This window comes from Mytilus edulis, chromosome 7, assembly GCF_963676685.1.
Source record: "Mytilus edulis chromosome 7, xbMytEdul2.2, whole genome shotgun sequence".
NCBI lineage: Eukaryota > Metazoa > Mollusca > Bivalvia > Mytilida > Mytilidae > Mytilus > Mytilus edulis.
The window spans coordinates 77,809,156-77,832,842 of NC_092350.1; the positions used below are offsets into that span (position 1 = coordinate 77,809,156).

Sequence of the window (23,687 nt, forward strand, 5' to 3'; positions counted from 1 at the left end):
AGGAAAAAGATTTTTCCTCAAGGGAAATTGTTTTTTCCTCAAGGGAAAAAGATTTCCCTTAAGGAATTTGCTGCATAATTATTTCCTTTGAGGAAATTCTATTTCCTTTGAGGAAATTCTATTTCCTTAGAGGAAATTCTATTTCCTTAGAGGAAATTCTTTTTCCTTTGAGGAAATTTGCAGCTTCAAATTTTCCTTGGAGGAAATACTTTTTCCTGTGAGGAAATTTGTAGCTTCAAATTTTCCTTGGAGGAAATACTTTTTCCTGTGAGGAAATTTTTGACAAACACTTTTCCTTGGAGGAAAATTCAAGACAACAAATTTCCTCTAAGGAAATCATTGATCTTCAAATTTCCTCTAGGGAAATTTCTGAACATCAAATTTCCCTTAAGGAAATGTTTTTCCTCTGTGGAAATTTCATAACAGTACAAACAGTATTAATATATTTTCTCCTAGACTGAATTATTGATACAAAAGATAATTAAAACTTTAATACTGTAATACAAATTTTCATGGTGAGTATTAAACATACAAAAACAAAAGGCTGACTGTTTAGCATGTTTAAGACAATACAATAATAAGCAAAATGCTATGAATATCATACCATTTGTGATGTTAATAATATTGTGCTCATATTTGCATATTAAATAAAATAAACACTTTTCATGTCAAATTAACTTGTCTTCTGTTTCAGCTGCTGTGTATTCGACCCCCTACATAACAGTTCAGTGCATAAATAATTCAATCCACAAGACATCTTCCTTCAATTGGTTGAATAAATTTTGGCAACGTATGTTCTTCAAACATCTTCTTTGTATATTTGATATGATGGTGCCATGTACATGAATTGATAAAGCAGGTGTTTATTTCGACAACAAACATGACAAAGATACTATTTTTTTTCTTAATTTCTCCATAATCCATCAGTTAATATGAATGTAAGTTGTTACATTTTACACAATTGTGTTCTTTGATAGTACTCCATTTTGTTTATAGCAATTTTGTAGGATTTTTTCTATTTCTTTTTCCAGAAAAACACACAGTTGAGTTCATTTCACATTAATAATCCAATTAGCACATTATGTAGAAAAGTATTAACAATTAAGTTTCCTCTTCAGTATAGACCTGCAGGACCTGTTGATGATCATAAAAACCAAGATATCTGACCTATAAATACACAAAATAAAAAAAAAATGTTATAAATGGAGTAAAAAACAGCAATATAAATAAGCTTATTTTATCATGTTTTAATGAACATTTTGAGAAACTTTCATTTGATATTCTTACTTGTCATGCTTATGAGTTCTCTTATTTCAGTGCTTTGTGTCCAAGATTTAATATTCGTTGTTTAGTGCCTTGCAGTGATATTTAAAGTTGAGCCACTTGCAATAGTTGTTATAGAATGTTCATATGTTGTGTTAATATTTGAACCACTGTCCTATATTATGGTCAGGTTGAGTGCTCACAGACACCAGGCCTAAATTAATATATTGTTTGTTTCCCTAATCCCTATTCTGACAAGCCAGGTGTGGGTAGGTAGGTAGGTAAATAATTTTATTTTTCCCAAAAGCCTGAATATTATCGGATGATCCGTCAAGCCCGAAAATCAGAAATGAATAAAATAATATTTGGCTTAGTTTTGACAATAAAATTTTATGAGTAGGGCCATTTTTGCAGGGTCGGTCAGGATTGGAGAAACAAACAATATTTTATATTAGGCATGATTTTTTTTTATTAATTGTTATTGACTTTGAACATGTTGAACTAAATTGGATTGTTTAAATCTTTATATGTTGAGATCTTTAATGGATGACCTATAAAGGAAGTGTTTTCTCATTATTGAAGGCAGGCCCATGATTGGCCTTTAATTTCTTGCATCCGCTTCATTGAACTCTGGTGGATAAGTCACTCATTTACCATACCACATTTTCTTATTTTTATATGAGTCATCATTCAAAGGCAATTTCTTTTATTACTGTAATTCAGAAATTATCGAAACTTTTTAGTAATGCGAATAATGTGACTGGGTGAGTATCGCAAAAATAAGAAATCATATTTTGATAACAGAAACATATATATATATATATCATGTAACTATATAGATCTTTATGCAGATTTTTTTTGTAATCACAATAAGTTGTCCCTTCCCTGAAAGTATATAGAAGTGGTCTTACCATTTAGGCCTTGTTGTATTCTGTTTATCTTGTTTTGCGCTCATTTCTATTGTAACTGTTTATATTTTTCATCATTTTTCTATATTTCTTGTCCTATAAAACATAAAAAGGGTAAAAACTATTATAAAACATCAGTTTGTGTTTTTCTTTATATTCAGTTATATTTAAAAAGAATGGAATATTTGTGCTATTTCATTTCACAAACTTTTTGCCAGTCATGACTTTCAAAGACTTTCACCCTGGTCAATAGTTTAAAAAACAAACATTCCCATACTTTTTCTTTGTGTTCATACTAATTTTTCATTTGACAACAAAGACATGATTCAACTATTCTTCTAAAATTTGTTTCGCTTGACTACGTTAAACTCTGAAATATTGTTAACAGTATAATATGTATGTGTCTCACTTGTCAAAATTTCAAATTAATATATAAATCAGATAAAAATGCTATGCATGGCTCAGCTTGATACAAACGTACAGGTTGAACCCAGAACAGTTGGGGCAAGTATAGACACAACATTCAAGCTCGATACAACTCTGAATTTTAAATTTGGATTGTGATTCAATAGTTGATGCAGCATAGGTTTCTGACACAGAATGAATGCGGTCCAAGTACTTAAAAATTTTAAATTGACAATTAACCTCTAAAATGGTCCAATATTCAAAATCTCAATACATGGTTAGATGCAGCATATCAACATGATCAAAGAACCCCAATAATTCATTTTTTGGTGAAATCAAATAAAGTTAAATTTTGGACCTTTTAGAACTCAATGTGGACCAATTTGATAATGGGTCAAAATATCAAAAATCTTAATGAATGGTTAGATTCAGCATATCAAAGAGCCCCATATAATCAATTTTTGTTGAAATCAAACAAAGTAAAATTTTGGACCCCGATTTGGATCAACTTGAATTTGGGCCCATAATAAAAAAATCTAAGTAAATATTCAGATTCAGCATATTAATCTGAACACCAAGAATTTAAATATTGTTAAAATCAAAATAAGTTTAATTTTGGACCCTTTGGACCTTAAGGTAGACCAATTTAAACAGGACCAAAAAACTAGGAATCTAAATACACAGTTAGATTTGGCATATCAAAGAACTCCAATAATTCAATTTTCTATAAAATCAAACAAAGTTTAATATTGGCCCCTATTGGCCCCTAATTCATGTAATTCCTAAACTCTGAACAAAAACTCTGGTCACAAACCTTGTGTTTGAATTTCATAGATTTCTATTACTTGTACTAAAGTTATTAAGCGAAAACTAAATGTCCTGGGACAACGACGACTACATGATAAAATTAAGAATGGAAAAAGGGAATGTGTCAAAGAGACAACAACCTGACCATAGATTTGAGGGTTGGAATCCTTTTCTTTTACCGAGCAATGCATTTGAATGGGAGATATAGTTGGAACCCCTCTTTGCTCTTGGTTGGGACCCCCCTTTTAAAATGGCTGGATCCGCCCCTGAGAAGCATTATAGAAAAATCTATAAGCTTTAACTCAAAATAAGGATAATTTTATTTTTAAAGGGCAGGCACAGATCCAGAGGGGGGTTCAAGGGATTGGAACCCCCCCTTTTTTTGGATAATCAATGCATTTGAATAGGGACATGTAATTGGACCCCCCCCCCCCTTCCCCTTTTGTCCTGGGTTAGAATCCCACCCCCACCCCTTTTTAAAATGACTGGATCCGCCCCTTAAGGGTCTATAATTAAGTTTGACAACATCAGACGACATACTACTTTATCAAAAAAAAAATGCCACATTTCATCCAATTTAATTTCATCCCTTACTTGCTACATGTATTTCATCCATAATATTTAAAGAAATAAATTTGGGAGGAGTATGATTTTAATTCATTTGTAATTTGCAAGTTATTAACTATCCAAACTAGAGACCTAATAGAGTAGATATACTTGACTAATTTAAATCAAACTTGGGGTGACTGGGAACAAAGATTTAAGGGAATAGATGACAGTTTACCTACAATGACCTAGTTTCATAGCAATAGCATACATTAAGACTACATGGTCATTCTTATGTTTAAACGTGGTTTAAACTTTGGGTGTTCATTTTATAATGTTTAACATGTTTAAGGCTAACAATTTCAACTACAATGTACATACATGTATCAAGATTTGATCCTACATTATTTAAATATTGAAAAAAATAGCTTTTTAAATTTGGATCTATATATAATTGTGAATGTCACATGGATGTATTTTAATGTAAAGCATCTGAAAAATCATTAGCCGTCTCATATTTATTTCAGTTCTTCAAAAGGCAAATTTATATGAGCTTATGCTGAAAATAGAGATTTCTTATTAACATGATTAAGGAGAAATCCCTGCCCCCCTTTTTGTGTGAAAAATTTTGTTGATTATATAGGGAATCACAGAAACATGACTGAGGCAAGCATCCCCCATCTGAACTCCCCCCCCCCCCCATGAATATGTTTTTTTAGCTTGTGTAGGTGTAAGTCAGTAAGGAGGCAACCATTTGATTTGTAGGCCGGGTGAAAAATGTGATTAATCTTGCTTTGTAAACTTGTGCTATAAATAAAAATTACCAATCCATTAAAAAATCCGTGAGCCCAATCTCATCCAGTGAAATAGATTATAGTCTGTTTTCGAAGTTATATGGAAGTAAGTTAGTAGTCCAGATAATTATGACGCATTGCAAGGCATTTTTTCTAAGGAGAAGTGTAGAATGGGGGAATGGAACCAATAAATTGATCGGATCCGAAATGTTCTTCCCAGTAAAGGAGCACCTATTATTTTGTAGGTAATTATTATTAGTGTCGGTGGTCTCACAAGTAAATCAGAGTGAATATTGCATGCACATTAAAATTAGCAGAGAAGAGACAATTATCAACTTGTGTATTATTCATTTTCTCGCAGTTATTTACGGTAAATCAGCAATATAGACATAGGAAGATGTGGTGTATGTATATAGTGTATGTATATATATATATATCCGAAAACAGGTGTTCGGTTCTAGTACTATATAGTGGCTATAGTATATGACTTTTAAATAACAATTATCAATTATATCTGTATTCTGTGGCGGGTCGAAGGGGATGGAATCCGGGGTTGGCCTCCCCTAGCATTTTGTGAGCAATCATTGCATAAATGATAACCTCGGGAATCCTCTCAAGTTCCTATATACAATCCGTTGGAATAGGTTACCTGTGCATCAGGAAAAGTTTTAAGGCATAGCGTGAAAAGGTAACCTATTCCAACGGAACCGAACGTCCTATCACCTTGTATATAGGAACCTTAAAAATATGTGAATAGGTCGGGAAAAACTCTCTTTTGACACTTAGGTATTGCACTGTTGCATTACACACCTATCAAAACGCAAACAATATGGGAAAAGATAACATTTTAACCTACACAATATATGAATAAGGTATACACTTTTGAAATCTAAATTATATGAAAAGGGTGGGGTAACAGAAAACCAGCGGCAACGACAACCCTTATTTAATGGAGACATGTAGTTGCAACCCCCTTTATCATGGCTGGATCCGCCCATGATTTTACATGTAAATCAAGCCCCGGGTATTTGTTGGCATAACGGTAACCACGAAAGGGGTGGGGCTAATTAAAAGCACGAGGAATTATAAATATACAATTCAACAGGGGTAGAGTGCATCGAGGAATGGGAATTAAAATTGTCTCTTCACGATGATCGAAAAAAGTATCTTGCACGTTATTTTCATCATCTTGTCTGAAACACTCTGAATAATGAGCTTCAAGACGAAAACAAGGCATGTGAAATACTAATAACATACACTTCTTTTTTTATACGTTGTATGGACAAACCCATAAATCCCTCAACAAAAATTGCTTGATTCATGTCATATCAAATAAATTACAGCGCGGAAAGATAACTTTAATTTAATATCAAAACTAAATTTTTGTTATATTTTTCAATAAATTTATAAATCTTAATTAGGCATGCGTTGCGTGAGTTCCATTTCATGAGACCTACACAGATTTCTATAAAACAAATCAAAAATTATAAATACAGTTTTTCAATTCTTTCCGGCATAGATAAAAAAAAAAATATGTATATAATCTATATACGATTTGGTTGAATTATTTCACTTCATTTTAATGATAAATCCTTTAGTTCTTAAATTTTTAATTAAAATGAATTTATCATTTTGATATCTAACGATAAACTTTTTAAATTGAAGTGACATGGTCAGTAACCTAATTAGTTGCATGGCTGATTACCATCTTACAGGTGACCCAGTAATTTTCCATATGACAGTAGCGTGTACCCTCGGGGTTATATCGGGGTGTGTATAACTTATTTTCTGGGGAACATCCTGTCCACGTGTAGTACTTAGCATATATTGCAACAGATGACATTAAACAAATTTTCTTTGTAGCATCGGAGGCAATTTCATGTTCGACCACACAAAATATTTCACAAAAAAGATATGATAAAATCAAAAGAAAAAGATAAAGAAATATTAACAAATAAAGGTGGAATTGAGTAAACGGGGATTCGTGTTTTTATGAGCTTATTTTCAGTGGACAACAACAAATGGAAGTTTTTAACGACCTTGTGTGACCTATAGTTGTTAATGTTTGTGTCATTTTGGTCTTTTGTGGATAGTTGTCTCATTGGCAATCATACCACATCTTTTTGACTGGCTATATACATGATATAATATATATAGCACTTACACGGTCGGTCCAGTGGACATATTTCATACTAGATAACTTATACAGTAATTCTTTTTATATATATGAAAATTATTGTCCGATCTGATACACGTACCTTTAATGTACAGAATTTTGAACAGCTTCAAATATATGGGGTCCGTAGAAACACCGCAAACACTGGTATTAAAGAGATAATAGTAACTGCAATTACGATTATCCCAATATGGCGACGGTAGATATAGGTAAAATCTTTACACTCATTTTTCTTAAATGTAGCATGCTTTTGTCAATAGTTACTCAGCTGCAAGGTTTATCTATACCAGTACATCATATTTGAATCGTAAAGGTGCACTGGATTAGTCTAAGCGCTTTGAAAATTGCCGTCGAAAAATTCGGGATGATAATCGTAACTCGGAAAAAAAGATAATCGTAATTATGGTATTTAAAAATGGAAAGATAATCGTAACTGGAAAGTGTTTTATTGATATTGACACTTAAAACATATATCTAATAGCATATAATGAAGTTATGTCGATGAATTATTTACGAAACGTTCCAACATCTTATGACATTTCTTTTTATGCATATATTATTAACAGTTCTTAGGAAAACAGCTACATATGTGTATTAATTTATGTTTTTTGATTGAGTTAAGTCTGCCAATTGATATTTTAACGTGTGTTTTTCTATGTTGTGATGTTATGCTATTGTTTTTTTACACTAGTAATTTTGGGGCCCTTTATAGCTTGTTGTTCGGTGTGAGCCAAGGCTCCGTGTTGAAGGCCGTACATTGACCTATAATGGTTTACCTTTTTATAAATTGTTATTTGGATAGAGAGTTGCATGTCTCATTGGCACTCACACCACATCTTCCTATATCTACATACTAGTATATCATAAAATTTAGTTTTTTTAATAAATAATGCCGTTAGTTTTCTCGTCTAAAGTGTTTTACATTGTCATTTCGGAGCCTTTTATAGCTGTCTATGCCGTATGGTCTTTGCTCATTGTTGAAGGCCGTACGGTGACCTATTTTTGTTAATATCTGAGTCATGTTGGTCTCTTGTGGAAAGTTGTCTCGTTGTTAATCATACCATATTTTTTTTGGCATTTTAGCTACTTCATGACTGTCACTGAAATTTCGATATCTCAGAAAATAACTATAAACAACACAAATTTAATTTTGAATTATAACAATATGACATCCTTTAAACAGTTAATGCTATATAAGAATAGAGAAAGGTTGGGATTTTTTGTGTATTATGAAATTAAGTAATGTGGAGTTCTTTGACAAACATGGATTTGTGTTCTCTTATAGTTTGGCCAAAAGCCCGAAAATGAAGAATTGAAGTTGATGTGGCTTTAAATTGTCTTACAAGGAATACTTATTCAAAGAATGACTGCAAAGTGGAGAATAAAATAACGCATATTCCGCAATATTAGAAACAAACTAATTTGAAAATTCTTAAATACTCGGTATATGAAAAGTATGATGCATACATATGCATGGAAGATATTGTAGAGACAAATATTGAAGGTACTAAACAAGGAACATTTTTGTATTTGCATACTTGCCATACAATAAGTTATTTTCTATTAAATGTCATGTATTTTTCTGAAGCACAAAATATTTGTTGTAAAATCTATAAAAATCTTTGTAATTAAACAAGTTCCGACTGTGATGATGTACATGTTATGCCTTCTGATGTAATTTATCAATATACATATTTGTGTGTGTTTTTTTCAGTCCGTCAAGTGCTTCGTATTAAGACTATAGGTAAGGCTAAAAAAACAAAAAAACAAAAGTAACTATAAACAAAAGTAACAATAAACAAAAGTCACAATAAACAATAGTAACAATAAACTGTAACTATTTTAGATCCTTTACCATACACACTGTTTAAAGAAACGTCCTAAAATACATGGGTATTTGATCAAAACATTTGAAGTAAATTTTTAAAATCATATATTATATCAGTATAAAATAGAAAAAAGGGAATCAAAGGGGAAAAAATGGACGGCTATATTTATTGAATTATAAGGAAAAGGGAAATATGAACACTCATATCTACCGATAAAGGTATCAACTGTTAAATCCGATAATGCAGTTATAAAGTTATTGACGGAAACTTTTGTTCATTTCGCGCAGAATTTTAATATAAACGTGATATTGGAGGCAAAACATATATATGACATATGAAAATGTGGTATACGTGACTTTCATTTTGTGCAATGAATTGAAAGGATTGCACTTTTGGGATATGGGATATAGCTAATCCCCCTCCCCCTCCCCCTAAAAAAAACAAACAAAAACGGACTTAAACGCGCACACAACATTGAAACTTTGAAAAAAATCAAAATATCTACTTACCACAATAGCTGTCTCGACAGCTGCTTCATTTTCCGTATCTTTAACAGGTACATGTATATATCAAAAGGTTCACCAGCTAATAGAAATTTATTATAGGATATGCATGTCACTTGATGATCGCTGTATAACATCTCTTATATTATGTGATACCTCGAAAGCTTTTGATAGGGTATGGCATAGTGGCCTCTTAATAAAACTAAAAGCGTATGGTATTGATGGAAATCTGTATAAATGGTTTGAAAGTTATATTTCAAATAGAAAACAAAGCGTTTTCGTTTCAAATGCCTATTCGCCTTTTGATAATACTAATGCAGGAGTTCCGCAAGGCTCTGTATTAGGTCCCCTACTATTTCATATTTATGTAAATGACATAGCTGATAATTTGACAAGTCTAACTCGATTGTTTGCTGATGATACATCTCTTTCTTATTCCAGCAATAACCCTTACACTATAGAGGATGTCTTAAATAGCGATTTAGAACAAATTTCAGTATGGTCTAAAGATTGGCTTATTAACTTTAACCCTAATAAGACAAAGGCTGTGATATTCTCCTGTCATACTTCCCCAGACGATATTGAAATAGAATTTCAAAACCAATTAGTAGAATTTGTCTCCTGTCATAAACACTTAGGGATTACTTTTGATTCCAATGATAAATTCCATACACATATAGAAAATATTTTAAAGTGTGCAAGCACGAGATTAAATGTTCTTAAAAAATTGAAATATGTATTGAATAGAAATTATCTTGCTCGTATATATTTAACTTTTATAAGACCCGTTATGGAATATGCATGTGAGTTATGGGATGGTTGTACTCAACAAGAAGCCGACAATTTAGAACATGTTCAGTTAGAAGCAGGGAGGTTAGTAACTGGGTTGCCCGTGTTTGCTAGTCGGGAAGCTATATATTTTGAAACTGGCTGGCAATTGCTTGTGAACAGAAGAAAATCCAGAATGCTCAATATGTTCTATTCTATACATAATGAGACTGCCCCTGATTATCTCTGTGATTTAATGCCCCCGCTTTTTGGTCAAGTATCTAACTACGATTTGGGAAACAGTAATAATTATGTAGTACCCGGTTATAGACTAGACATAACTAGAAAATCCTTTTTTCCCATCCACTACTTTTGAATGGAATAGCCTTCCCCCCGACATACGTACGTCCAAAACATAAATATTTTTAAACGAAAGATGAAGTCCAAATTGATACAGCCACCTTCCTATTTTAGTTGTGGGGATAGAAAATTAATATCATTCATACACGTTTGAGAAATATGTGCAGTTCTTTAAATTCAGATTTACATCGTGTTAATATTAAACCCAGTCCCGCATGCAGCTGTGGCCACCCTGTTGAGGATAGTATACACTATTTTTTACAGTGCGCTCTTCACAACGAAGCCAGAGAAATACTGTTTTCAAAATTAGAAAGTTATGCTATATCCATTGAGCTTCTTTTAGCTGGTGACGGTGACCTTTCTTTTCAGCAAAACAAAGACATTTTGAGTCCGTACAATCTTATATCAGAATAACACAAAGATTTAAAGCAGTCAATTAACATTCTAAATTTCTACTTTACAACCTTTCACTTCAGTCTAGTTGTTTCATTATTATTCCTTATTATATTGTATTTTTTTTTTCTTTTTTCTTTTTATTTCTAATTTTTGTTTGAAGTATGTATTACATGCATTACTACTATGTTGTGTTTTTTTCGCCATTATCTAATGTACTTTGTGTTTATATTTATATTGGGAGAGGACGTCTCTAATGTTGTTATAACTTGTGTCCAATCCCTTTTGCTACTTTTGCAAGTAAAATATGTTTAAACTAAAAGGTTATGCATATTGTTGTCAGTTATAAATAGATATACAAGTTGAAATGATAGGACTTTTTTTTACTGGGAACTCACTTTAGTCCCATGACTGTATATATATATATATATATATATATATATATAGGTAAATTTGTCCTAGATATTAACCTGTACATAAGTTTCTTCATTTATTTTTATATGCGTTTATGTCATCGTTAAACTTGACATTTGCATTTTTAACACACAAAATACCATTGAAATGCTGAAAGACACATTTATTATGTTTCAGTTACTATTATCCGATAAAGAAAATTACGATTATCAAAGAAGAAAAATACCATAGAGTTACGATTATCATACCGAATTTTTCAACGGCAATTTTCAAAGCGCTCAGACGATTCCAGTGCACCGTTACGATTCAAATATGATGTAATGGTATAGATAAACCTTGCAGCTGAGTAACTATTGACAAAAGCATACTACATTTAAGAAAAATGAGTGTAAAGATTTTACCTATATCTACCGTCGCCATATTGGGATAATCGTAATTGCAGTTACTATTATCTCTTTAATACCAGTGGCAAAGGACCTCCTTAGTGCACTAAGAACAAAAATGTGCACTAAGGACCTACTCCTTTCATAATTTTAAATTATATTTTTTCTAATGTTTTCTCGACACGTGCCTCAAAAAGTTGATTGTCACCTTTAGTATAATCAATAGCAATTCATGTTCGCTCAACCTTGGCCCGTGAATAATCTACTAGTATACTGATTAAACATGTATATGGTATTTCAAATTGTTCTCTATTTTTTTTTCATTTGTTTGTTTTTGCCGTATTTATTCTGTCTGCTATATTTTTTACTTCTAAATTAATAGCGTATTTTCAACTCTTTTCAGTTTGGGATTTTTCATCCTTTTAATTTTAAAAAGACAAATAATTGTGAACACTTCACGGAAAAGTGAGGATTGATATTTGGTTGCTTAACGTCCAGTTGCCAATACTTCATTCATTTTTCTAATGTTAAGAACTATGCCATTTATCAATATTTCGATTTGAGCGTTACTGATGAGTCTTGTGTAGACGAAACGCGCGTCTGGCGTACTAAATTATAATCCTGGTACTTTTGATAACTATCACAGCAATGTTTTTAAACATGTTTAGGAAAGGAACATATTTCTGATTCGATGTTTATATACAAATGCATTACAAGTATAAATATGTATAGGTTGATGTTTAGTCCCTTCGATGTTTTAGACTGTAAATAAATTATGACCAATTTATTTCTGACATCTTCTTCATTTTTAACTTTTGTGGATAGGTGTTTCATTGACAGCCGTACCACATCTCCTTTCGCTTATTTTTGTTGTATATATTTTTTAATTCACTTTCCTTGTCTTTTAAAATATATTTATTCCATTATTTTTATTTGATGCCGAAAATAGGAATACGAAGTTATTTGTTAAATGCTATAAATAAGCGAAGTAAAACAACCGTTAATAATTATGTATATGAGCATTATATCTATTTATAAAATATTTTAAATACAAGCAGACATACCATTTGTGACACCAATTTCATTTATTTCCAAATCTTAAAATCATACATTTCCGTTCTTTAGCGTTTCTTAATAATGGCAGAACGGGCTTAAGAGTCATATGATTAAGTTAACTAATTAATTTAATTTTCCCACATCATTAGCGGATTTAGGGGGTTAAAGCGAGCCTCCCCCCCCCCACCCCCGGTTGAAAATCTTAAAATATTTTTTGTATTAACCACTTCTTGTTTTAATGTTATCTTTACTATAATTTGAATATCTAGCACTGAATAGGGTGACACGTTGTCGCTACACTTCTTTAAATATACACAAGTCATAATAACATTGGCCAGAGGGTAACTTGATAATTAGAGGACCAAAGGATTTAATTAAGACAATCCAAGGCTGCTATCTCTATATTTTATTATATATATCTTTATTAGCCTCCCTTAGAGTGATACAACAATTGCAAAACGGGTAGATACGATCTGTAATCAAATAATTAACCTTATAAAATTAATACTTAAAATTTTATTTAGAGTAACCATATGCCGGATGAACAAAAAGTGTGCCATTTATTGAAAAACATATGGTTTGGTATAACATGAAAACTTCTCTAGTGTTTTAAACATTTCTCACATAACCCCTCCCCAAACCCCCACTTCATGCTCTGGATCCGCGCCTGCCCATAGTGCTTATTACATTATAAAATAAAATGGTATTCATCTTCAATTGTTGAAATAAAGATGAATTGTTAAAAAAAAAAAGCATTGACACCAGTTTAAAGTTATCGTTCATAGATTACAGTTATGATTTATTCTATAATTCTCTTTTTAAAACGTAATATAATTTTACCTCTTGGAGTTTTTCTATATGTTACTTCTGTAATCGGATTTTGAAGAACCCCATGGACACCACATACTCTCAAATGTCTTTCAAGGAATAATGATAGTATGTAAACTCTTGTGTTGTTAGTAAGGAAATGAAATATCAAAAGCATTTGTTTCTCAATTTTTATCTCAAAATAGGGTTCTTTAAATAAAAAAAAAAAGCTTGCATAGCAATTTCCTTAAAAACTAAATATATATAACAAAGGCAAAGTTTTAAAACACAAAATTTATTTTTTATTTTTCTTTCATAAACTTGAATTTATACCACGCTAAATCGTTAGGTTAACAACCATTGATTAATCAATAAGTAACGATCAAAAGACAATTGTTTATTGGATTAGGTTGATTGAACATGATGATTCGGGAATCTGCAATAAACCGTTGGTCACGTGGCGAGTGGCAGGCGTTGATTAAAAAGTCATTTAACTTCAAAATTACAAAATCTATTGATACCTAACTTTATAGATTTGAGGTATTTAATCATATCCTCTTATATTCATGTTCGCTGTGATCTTAAAACATCGTTTTAGTGTCCTTCATGAAAAAACTTTCTTCTTAGTGCACTAAGATATCTTTTGCGGTATTTCTACACACCGAAATATATGGCCTTATTATTGGTAATATACCATATTAGTGTCACTAATGGCTTAACGTGTTACCAAATTAAAAAGAAGAAATAGGCTCAAAACCGCATTTTTAACTTTAGATTTTTTTTCAATCCCAAAATAGAGAAGAGGTCCGGTATACAGACTTATTAAAAAGTCCAGATGAGAAGTTTAACTTGCTTTTCTATTCCCGGCACTTTTAACTTAACGCATGCAAACAAAAATGCAGTACCTGGTTACAGTTGCGCATTGACAAATTATAATCTTTCGATTAAATGATCTTAAATCTATATGGTCTTTATTTTAAAAGTTATAAAATCTAAATGTACAGTGATCTAAAATGTTCAACATTAATGAGTATTTTCGCTGTGAAATGAATCTAAGGTCGTCTAAAAGTGTATACATGTGTATTTGACCCGACTACTGACTACATAGTAAAACTATTCATTATGTACCTATAATGGGGGTCTGAGCGGGACTCGGGATTGTCGAGACGTATTTTTTGTAAACGTGACACTATGAGGGAGGGTAGGAGGGGTACTGATCCCGAAATCCCGATCTTAAAAACACGAAATCCCGAAATCCCGGGCTTAAAAAACACGAAATCCAGAGGTCCCGAAATTCGAAAAAAAGAATTATCGTATCCCGAAAGGGTCAATCCCGAAATCCAGAGCTTAAAAACACCCGACCCCGCAGTCCCGATAAAGGTCCTATCCTCCCTCAAATTATTGTGTCGTGAAAACGCGAAATGAAGTTTAGCGGGACATGGGAAATTACAAAAATAGCAGAATTGTTCACTTACATAGTGTACGCGGGATGGCATCATGCGAGAATCTAAAAAAATAAGTAGAAACTAAGCGGGATCCGTGAACAGAACCCCCAATGAGACCCCCATTAGTTGTGGCTTATTTTGGTCTTTTTAGTTAGTTTCTTTCCCCTACATTACTTGACCGTTTTTGTAAAACAACAGCACTCGAGGTCTGACAGTATTTTACCAAGAAATGCACAAAATATTCAAAAAGAAGGCCTAGAAAATTTAAATATTGGTATGCACACATACTCCCCTATCAGCACAGACAATTATATTTTTGTAAAGGCGCCAAACTCGTTTCTAATATTTATAATAGAACCGAAAAGAAAATGGAAATGGAAATGGGGAATGTATCAAAGAGATAACAACATGACCAAAGAGCAGATAACAGCCATAGGTCACCGATGGGTCTTCATTGCAACGAGAAATTCCGCAACCTGAGACTGGGGTGGATCTAGTCATATAAAGGAGGGGTTCCTAACCCAGGACAATTTTTTTTTTTGGGGGGGGGGGTGTCCAACTGCATGTCCCCATTCAAATGCATTGATCGTCCAATAAAGAAAGGGGGGTTCCAACATGTCCAACCTTCAGCCCCCCCTGGATCCGTGCCTGTGAGCTTTAGCTTGCCATTAAACAAAAATGTATAATAGTTGAGTGATAATGGACGTCATACTAAACTCTTCAATATAAAAAAAAGAAACTAAAATAAAAATCATACAAAGGTCACAAAGGCCATAACTTCTGGCTCCTGAATTAGGAAAAGTGCAAAATGCAGTGAGGATAAAAGCCTTTACTGTAAATTCCTGAAATTACAATTATATAAATCATCTCACATCTTTGTGCATTTCTTGAAATTGGTCATATTAATAAATGCATGCAATATTTTCAGAAAATTTCAATATATATAGGCTTTTAAAAGTCAATCTTGTGCATGATTATCAATGATTATACTCGCACAATTAACACATGTGGTTCTCAAAACTCAGAGGTGTCTATGCTATTTATGACAACATTTTAATCAAGTATAAATTTACAAAATATGTTAAGAACTATATGATTTTTAGGTTTTTAAGCATAGATATAGTAGGTCAGGATCTGCGAACTCTCACTGACTGACTGAGCACATGAATTCAACACTAGTTTTTTGGTGATGTTGGTGTTGCTTAGTGTTTTGTTTTGTTTTTCTTTTCTGCATCTTATGTTTTGCCTTGGCATTGTCCGTTTCTCTTTCATTGCCTTTGTTTTTTTTTTGTTATGTTAAATAACAAGTCACAAGAGAGAAAAAACAAAAAAAATATGTGAAAAAATGGCTTAGTTCAGTATATATTAAGGACAGAGATAACAAATAGCTAAATAAGAAAAAAGAAAAAAGAAAATTCCTTTTCTATGTACAGTCAATTGTCTGATAATCTAGAAGATAGTCTGTTTGGTCTAATTCTCCTGAATTCTAGCAGGTACTTTATTCCAACTTTTTTAATTCAAACAAACCATGTCTTAGATAGTCTTGGAATTAGAATACATTAATCATAAAATTTTCATAATACTTTGGTGAATTATCTATTGATATAATCATGATAATTAAGCTCCTTTTTAATTTTTATGGATTTTAAATTTTTAATTTAAAGTTAGGGATTTTATTCATAAAAGGGGGGATTTTTCCAGTACGTATACTGTTAATAATGCTTTGAGCAATTTTCATGAAACTTGGTGAATTATTTTTGTATAACAAAAACATGATAATTTTCCTTTTAATTTAAAAAAAAATCTGATTTATGTCATTGTACTATCATGACTTGGGATTAGGATAGTCTCAAGAATGCTTTCACAAATTTTTATGAAACTTTGGTGAATTGTTTTTATATCTTGACAAACTCCCTTTTTATTGTTATGACCCAAAGTGGAGGGGGCATAATGTTTAACACTTGTCAGATCGTTTGTCCGTCTGTCCCAAAGTTGTTTTTTGTTCTCTTACAGTACTTTAGTTTGCCTCAACCAAATTCAATTAAACTTTTACAAAAGCTTGTTATCACAATTCTCATATCAAGTTTGAATTTTGGTGATGTCAGTGTTACTGTACTAGAGTATCAGAGTTATGCCCCTTTAGAAATGGGGAAAATATGCTGAATTTTTGGTTTCCTGTTCTCTAAAATTTAGTTTGTCTCAACCAAATGTTATGAAATCAATACACAATGCTTATCATCACAAAATACAGATTAAGTTTGAATTTTGGTAGTGTCTCTTTTACTAAATTCTATAGTTATGTTCTTTAAAAATGGAAAAAAATGTTTCGGCCTTCTAACTTGAGTTTCCCTCAACCAAATTTTATTAAACTTTAAAAAAATACTTTTTATCACAATTTTAATCAGATCAATTTCAAATTTTGGTAGTAAAACTTTTACCGTTCTTCAGTTATGTTCCTTTAAAGGGGCACTAGCTACGATATATATAAAAAAATAAAGTATGATTTTTTTTAGATCAATCATTAATCAAATTGGAATAATGAAATAATAATTTGCTTTTAGCAATCAATTTCCTTTAATTTTGTTGAAATAAGCGATTAAACATAATTTTTGACTGATTCACTTGCAAGTGAAAACGTCATCATCATGCTAACCGGTATTCATGTGAACTTCAAGTTAACCCCTAACTAGAGATTGACAACGCATGCATTGTACGTGTACAGGTTATTTAAAGAAAAAGAATGTCAACAACGAAAGTGAAACTACGGTAAACCATTTGATTACTAATTCGATGCACATAAAATCATTCTTATATGGTTAAAAAGAATGAGAAACATCTATTTTTAATCTATAAAATAAAATCAAACAGACCTATAAAAATACAATTGCACGTGTTGGTTTAATCTATTCGTATCTTTTTTTTTGTTTACATCGCTTATATGGTCATCTGAGGTCAAATCGATAGTTAATTAGATGGCGTCTGGACTAAAATACACACGAAACGAACCTATATATAATCTACCCCATGCTCTGTAAACTGTTTATTTTAGACTTTTGATAGTTTGGATAAATGTTTTACATTGTTATAAACCAAATATGAGAATTTGAGTCAAATCGGTTACAATGAATTTGACAGCTAGTGCCCCTTTAAAACTTTGAATAATATGCAAGCTGGAGTATCATTCCCTATTTATCATGTATATTTTTTTATAAGATGCAGAGTTAAGGAACTTTAGTTGTTGCAAAGTTATTTTAAAATTGTCCATTTTCAAAAACTTTGAAAGGTTTTAGAAATTTATGGATTTGTTAAAAAAATCACAGCCTTAAACTTATAGTCACTTGAGATATATATCTATAAATGGAGCCAAATTATATACATGTTCTATGTCAATAAATACCACTGTTTGTGCATGTTTTGTTTTTTTTGGAGGGCAGGGGTCTTATTTGCACAGTGCTCATAGTTTTTTAGTCGATCATTAAAATTCATTTAAAGCTTAAAGACCAGCTATAAGGGCAAGAAGCTTATCAAGCACTCATGGTTTAGATTTTTATTAAACACACATTAATATACATAATGTACATTAAACAGAGAAAAAAAATTGATGCAAGATGTCATTCAACTTTTACTCTTTTATGTATAGGACAAGAACTATAGAAGATACAGAGAAATTATATACAGCAGAAATGATAGGCAATGTAAAATTTGCAGAAGCCAACTAAACCTAAATGGTAAGGCACCTTTTAATTTTAAAAAAGTTATTGAACTTGAAAGATGATTACTAGTATCATGATTACTATAAAAATTAAAAGATGTGGTATATTAAATATGAAAACTATCATGGCTTTGAGAAAGCAATTGTAGGCCTGTTACAACCTTCAATAATGAGAAAATCCATACCCTATACTATAGTCAAAGTAGGCAGCTATAAAAGACCTAAAGATGAAACATTGAAACAATCCAAACTGTAAAACTAATCATGGTAATTGCCTAGTTTATAACAAAATAAATTACAAAAAATAAATATGACCGGTATGAAACAACAACAACAACAACCACTAAATTTTAGTGTCAGACTAAACTGACAAAAGCTACAGGCTCTGAACTTTGGACAGGCACAATAGGAATATGGCAAGGTTATATAAAAATAAGATGTGGTATGATTGCCAATAAGACAACTCTCCACCAGACAACCAATGATGTAAATTTCATGCAAACACGGACTTGACTTCTGTAAATCAACTAATTTTTCGTGAATACTTTATTTGGCATTTTATACTTTCTAGTCTACATCGCAGTTATTTATTTTTCTCGAGTTCAAGTTTACTTAATGTATTTTAATAAGGAAAGATACACATGAAAAACATTTATTGCTGTTTCTCTCTCCATTTATAAAATTTTATTTGTTTATTTTGTGTATTTATAGGTGATCAGACATCTTGGTTTTCATGATCAATAGGTCATTACTGAAGAGGAAACTTATAGTTGAAATTTATTTACATAGTGCATAATTGGATTAATTTGAAATGGAATGTGTGCTTTCCTGCAAAAAAGAAATAGGAAATTTCAACATTATCACATGATAATGACCATAAACAAAATGGAGTTCTATCATAGATACACAAAAACACTATTGCATAAAAGCAACAACATATCTTAATCAAAAGAAAGGAGAATGCTGAACAAATACTATTTTGTTGTTGAAAAAAGGAACACCAGTTTTATCCACTCATTTACTTCGCTCCCTCATATCAAATATACAGAAGAAGATCATTGAAGAACAATTTGCAAAAATGATTTCTCTTAGAATTGAAGGGAATTGTTTAGTGAATGGAATAATGTATTCACTGAATTCTTACGTAGTGGATTGAATAACTGTACACAAGCTGAAACAGAAGAAATTCTAATTTAAAATAACACGAAAAGTGTTTATTTTATTATTTAATCTGCAAATATATAAACAAATTCTTTAGAACACCACAAATGGTATGACATTCAAATTGGTTGCTTATTAATGTATCGCATTGAAACAATTACAAAGAAAATAGAAGCATTTGCTCCAAAAAAAATTATAAATCAAAGTTAAATTTATAAAAAAAAGTATAAACAATACCTAGATCTAAACAGTCAGACTGTATTATTTTCAATGTCATTAAAATGTTGAGTCAAACATTTATTAAAGTTTTAAATATCATTTGCATCAATTATACAGTCTTGTAATAATTATATTCATACTGTTTGTATACATGGTGTAGTGAAGAAATGTTCAACAAGTAAAAATAAGGGAAAACATTTCCTTAAGGGAAATTTGATCTTCAGAAATTTCCTTAGAGGAAATTTGAAGAACAATGATTTCCCTAGAGGAAATTTGTTGTCTTGAATTTTCCTCCAAGGAAAAGTGTTTGTCAAAAATTTCCTCACAGGAAAAAGTATTTCCTCCAAGGAAAATTTGAAGCTACAAATTTCCTCACAGGAAAAAGTATTTCCTCCAAGGAAAATTTGAAGCTGCAAATTTCCTCAAAGGAAAAAGAATTTCCTCTAAGGAAAAAGAATTTCCTCTAAGGAAAAAGAATTTCCTCTAAGGAAAAAGAATTTCCTCTAAGGAAAAAGAATTTCCTCTAAGGAAAAAGAATTTCCTCTAAGGAAATAGAATTTCCTCAAAGGAAATAATTATGCAGCAAATTCCCTAAGGGAAATCTTTTTCCCTTGAGGAAAAAACAATTTCCCTTGAGGAAAAATCTTTTTCCTTCAGGGAAATTTGATTTCCCTTGAGGAAAAGTACTTTTCCTCTGAGGAAATATTGTTGAAAAAAGGGGCATAACTTTTTCAACAGTGGTGCTAGATCCAAAAAATTTTAGGACAAATATCAGGGAACCAATACCAACCAAGTTATCAACTTTGTTTTGACTTAACTCCAAAAATTAAGGTGACAACTTTTGCACTCAGCGGAATTGCAAACTTGTCCCGGAGACTGTTGAACTTGTATGATAATGGGAACTGACAGACTCTTTCATCTATATACCCCAGTTCTGTACGTGTGAGGTTTAAATTATGGACCAAACATTATTCGAAATGATGACTCATAGAACATCTAGAAATGTATAAGAACACCTAGAGATATATAGGACACATAGAGATAGTCCTTAAACTGTGATATATGTAGTGGATGCACTCATTAGAATCTAACCCTTCTGAAGTGATTTACATGTACATGTATAAATATTTGATAATGCAAAGGATAAAAGTTGAACTGTATTTTATAACATATTGTTTACCAAATGAATGTTATTTATTTGTTTAAGGATTATATTCGTGAAAGTTTGTTCATCTGTCACAGTGTGAATTTATCTATAGCGAAACATTAATTGTGGTATGACAATATCATCAATGTATGAGAGAGTACATCCGGGAATTAAAGTTTAATTCCCGGATGTACTCTCTCATACATTGAATATATTGTCATACCATAATTAATGTTTTAACATAGTTTAATTCCCGGATGTACTCTCTCATACATTGATGATATTTTCATACCACAATTAATGTTTTAACATAGTTTAATTCCCGGATGTACTCTCTCATACATTGATGATAGTGTCATACCACAATTAATGTTTTAACATAGTTTAATTCCCGGATGTACTCTCTCATCGTAATAAACTATGACCCCCAACTATGTTAAAACTTTAACTGTGGTATTAAAATGTCTGTCATGAATGTATGAGAGTTCATTCGGGTAATAAACTATGTTAAAACGTTAATTGTGATATATGACAATGTCATGAATGTATGAGAGTTCATCGGGTATTAAACTATGTTAAAACATTAATTGTAATATGACAATGTCATGTATGTGTGAGAGAGTACATTCGGGTATAAAACCATGTTAAAACTTTAATTGTGGTATGAAAATGTCTGTCATGAATGTATGAGAGTCATTCGGGTAATAATTAAACTATGTTAAAACGTTAATTGTGATATATGACAATGTCATGAATGTATGAGAGTTCATCGGGTATTAAACTATGTTAAAACATTAAATGTGGTATGACAATGTCATGTACAGTACGCCCAGAGAGTTTGTAATCGCAAACTTTTATCACCGATTTCCGAGTGTAGCGGTGTGACACCGCGAATCACGGATTCTACTCCCAATTTCCTCCAAAGATTCTCTCCCAACACCGCGTGGCTGTTAATTGGTTTATTGCCCATCGGATGAACTGAAAATTAATGACGCGTGACAACATAATCGGATTAGCCAGATTTATTACCTTTGTACATTTAATCGATCTTGATTGCACCTGTGTGCTTTAAAATACGTTATTTAAATGTCCATTCATTGTCAGATAAAAGTGTGACATTTTTATTTAAAATAAGATAATTATTCTTGTATGTATATGCCCATGTCATTGTCATATTAAATAAAACGTAAAAACGTATAAAAATACGAATAAAACACTTATTTAGTATTTTCATTATAGTCCGATCAGGTCATAATTTTTGTTTTTTCAACAAAGTTTCAACAAAGATGATTTTACCACAATTAGAACCTTTTATGACCTACTCAGTGAATATCCGGTTCATTAATAGTTCAATATTATATAATTAATATCAACTGGCTTAAAACAAAATGTTGTTTTTACGGTAATTTGTCCAATCTAAATCAAACCCTAGAGTTAATTTATCGGACCAACAAGTGAACTCTGTTACTTTCAATTTATTTTGAAATGTAAAATATTATGTTTCACTACCTCGGTAGATTACCGACTTGAAATATTTGAATTTAAAAAAGAAACTGTAAGGCACAAGATAAATGCAACATGCCTGCTGTGTCAGAGGGAGGACGAAGATTTAACGCATGTCTTAACATTCTGTCCAGCTTTAAGGGAAACTCGTATGAAGTATTTCCTTCCTCTCAAAATCCTGGTCACAAATATCATAGGTTGCAAAGGATGGGAACAACTTTTTAACATTAACCAAAACATTGTAGCACTTTTGCTAGATTTCTCAGTTTTCCACAGTATGCAAAACCTCAGTAAAACCCAGAAGATGAATGTCGAGTCACTGACTAGAGACTTCTGTTACAAAATACATATCTGCCGCTTACAGCTTCTTAAGAACTTAGAAAACAAGTGAAATTCAAATGGAAATATGTGAATGCTAGGAATGATTAGTATAGACAATGTACTTTAGTAACTTTTGTACCTAAGCAATTTTTACTTTTTTACTTATGATGGACAAGTTGGGTTTTAGATTTTATGCCTCCAAACATGTACATTTTATTTTTCTAATCCTGTGAATATTTTTCCATCCCAAATTTATTTGTATTTTTATCTCTTAACCATGTTAACCTCTCCACCATATGTACAGAGCACGTCTACTGGCCCTTTTTTTTTTTTTTTTACATTATTAATTTTGTCGATTATTTTTACCTTTTTTTGTTTTTTTTTACTTTTTAACCCTATTGTAATTAACTTTTAAAAATATAAAATAAATCTTCGATTAACCCACTAATGTAAATACTCCTGATTACCCATTGCGGGGTGTTCCTTAGATAGGAAGCTAATACACAAGAAAGAAGAAAGGTGACAAATAGTTTTGTATGCAATGTGGCAGCCCTATATTCATAAATACTGAGATAATTCCCCGCCAAGACACAACACAATAATCACAACCTTATTTAATTATATGAAGAAATAAAATCATGTGTTTTTTATCTGTTATGATCTGTTATTGATCTTTTATTATTTAAAATAAAATTGGATTGGCGCAATCCGTATTTTACTGCTGTTAAAAGTCCTCGGCGAAATATAAAAAGAAGTATTTCAACAAT

General features: G+C 31.5%; 1 protein-coding gene and 2 long non-coding RNA genes across 3 annotated transcripts in view; 2 read left to right on the forward strand and 1 right to left on the reverse strand.

Annotated features, from left to right (window-relative positions):
- LOC139482323 (zinc finger protein 45-like) overlaps window positions 1-23,687 on the forward strand; it is a 109,433-nt gene that overhangs the window by 2,749 nt on the left and 82,997 nt on the right. The window lies entirely within an intron of this gene.
- LOC139482325 (uncharacterized) lies at window positions 477-5,098 on the reverse strand. Its single transcript, XR_011654835.1, has 3 exons — window positions 4,754-5,098; window positions 2,175-2,267; window positions 477-1,167 (listed from the first exon to the last, which is right to left on the reverse strand). It is a non-coding gene; the product is annotated as an uncharacterized lncRNA (long non-coding RNA).
- On the forward strand, window positions 14,942-20,061 carry LOC139482277 (uncharacterized). The gene is made up of 3 exons (XR_011654819.1): window positions 14,942-15,131; window positions 18,498-18,585; window positions 19,281-20,061. It is a non-coding gene; the product is annotated as an uncharacterized lncRNA (long non-coding RNA).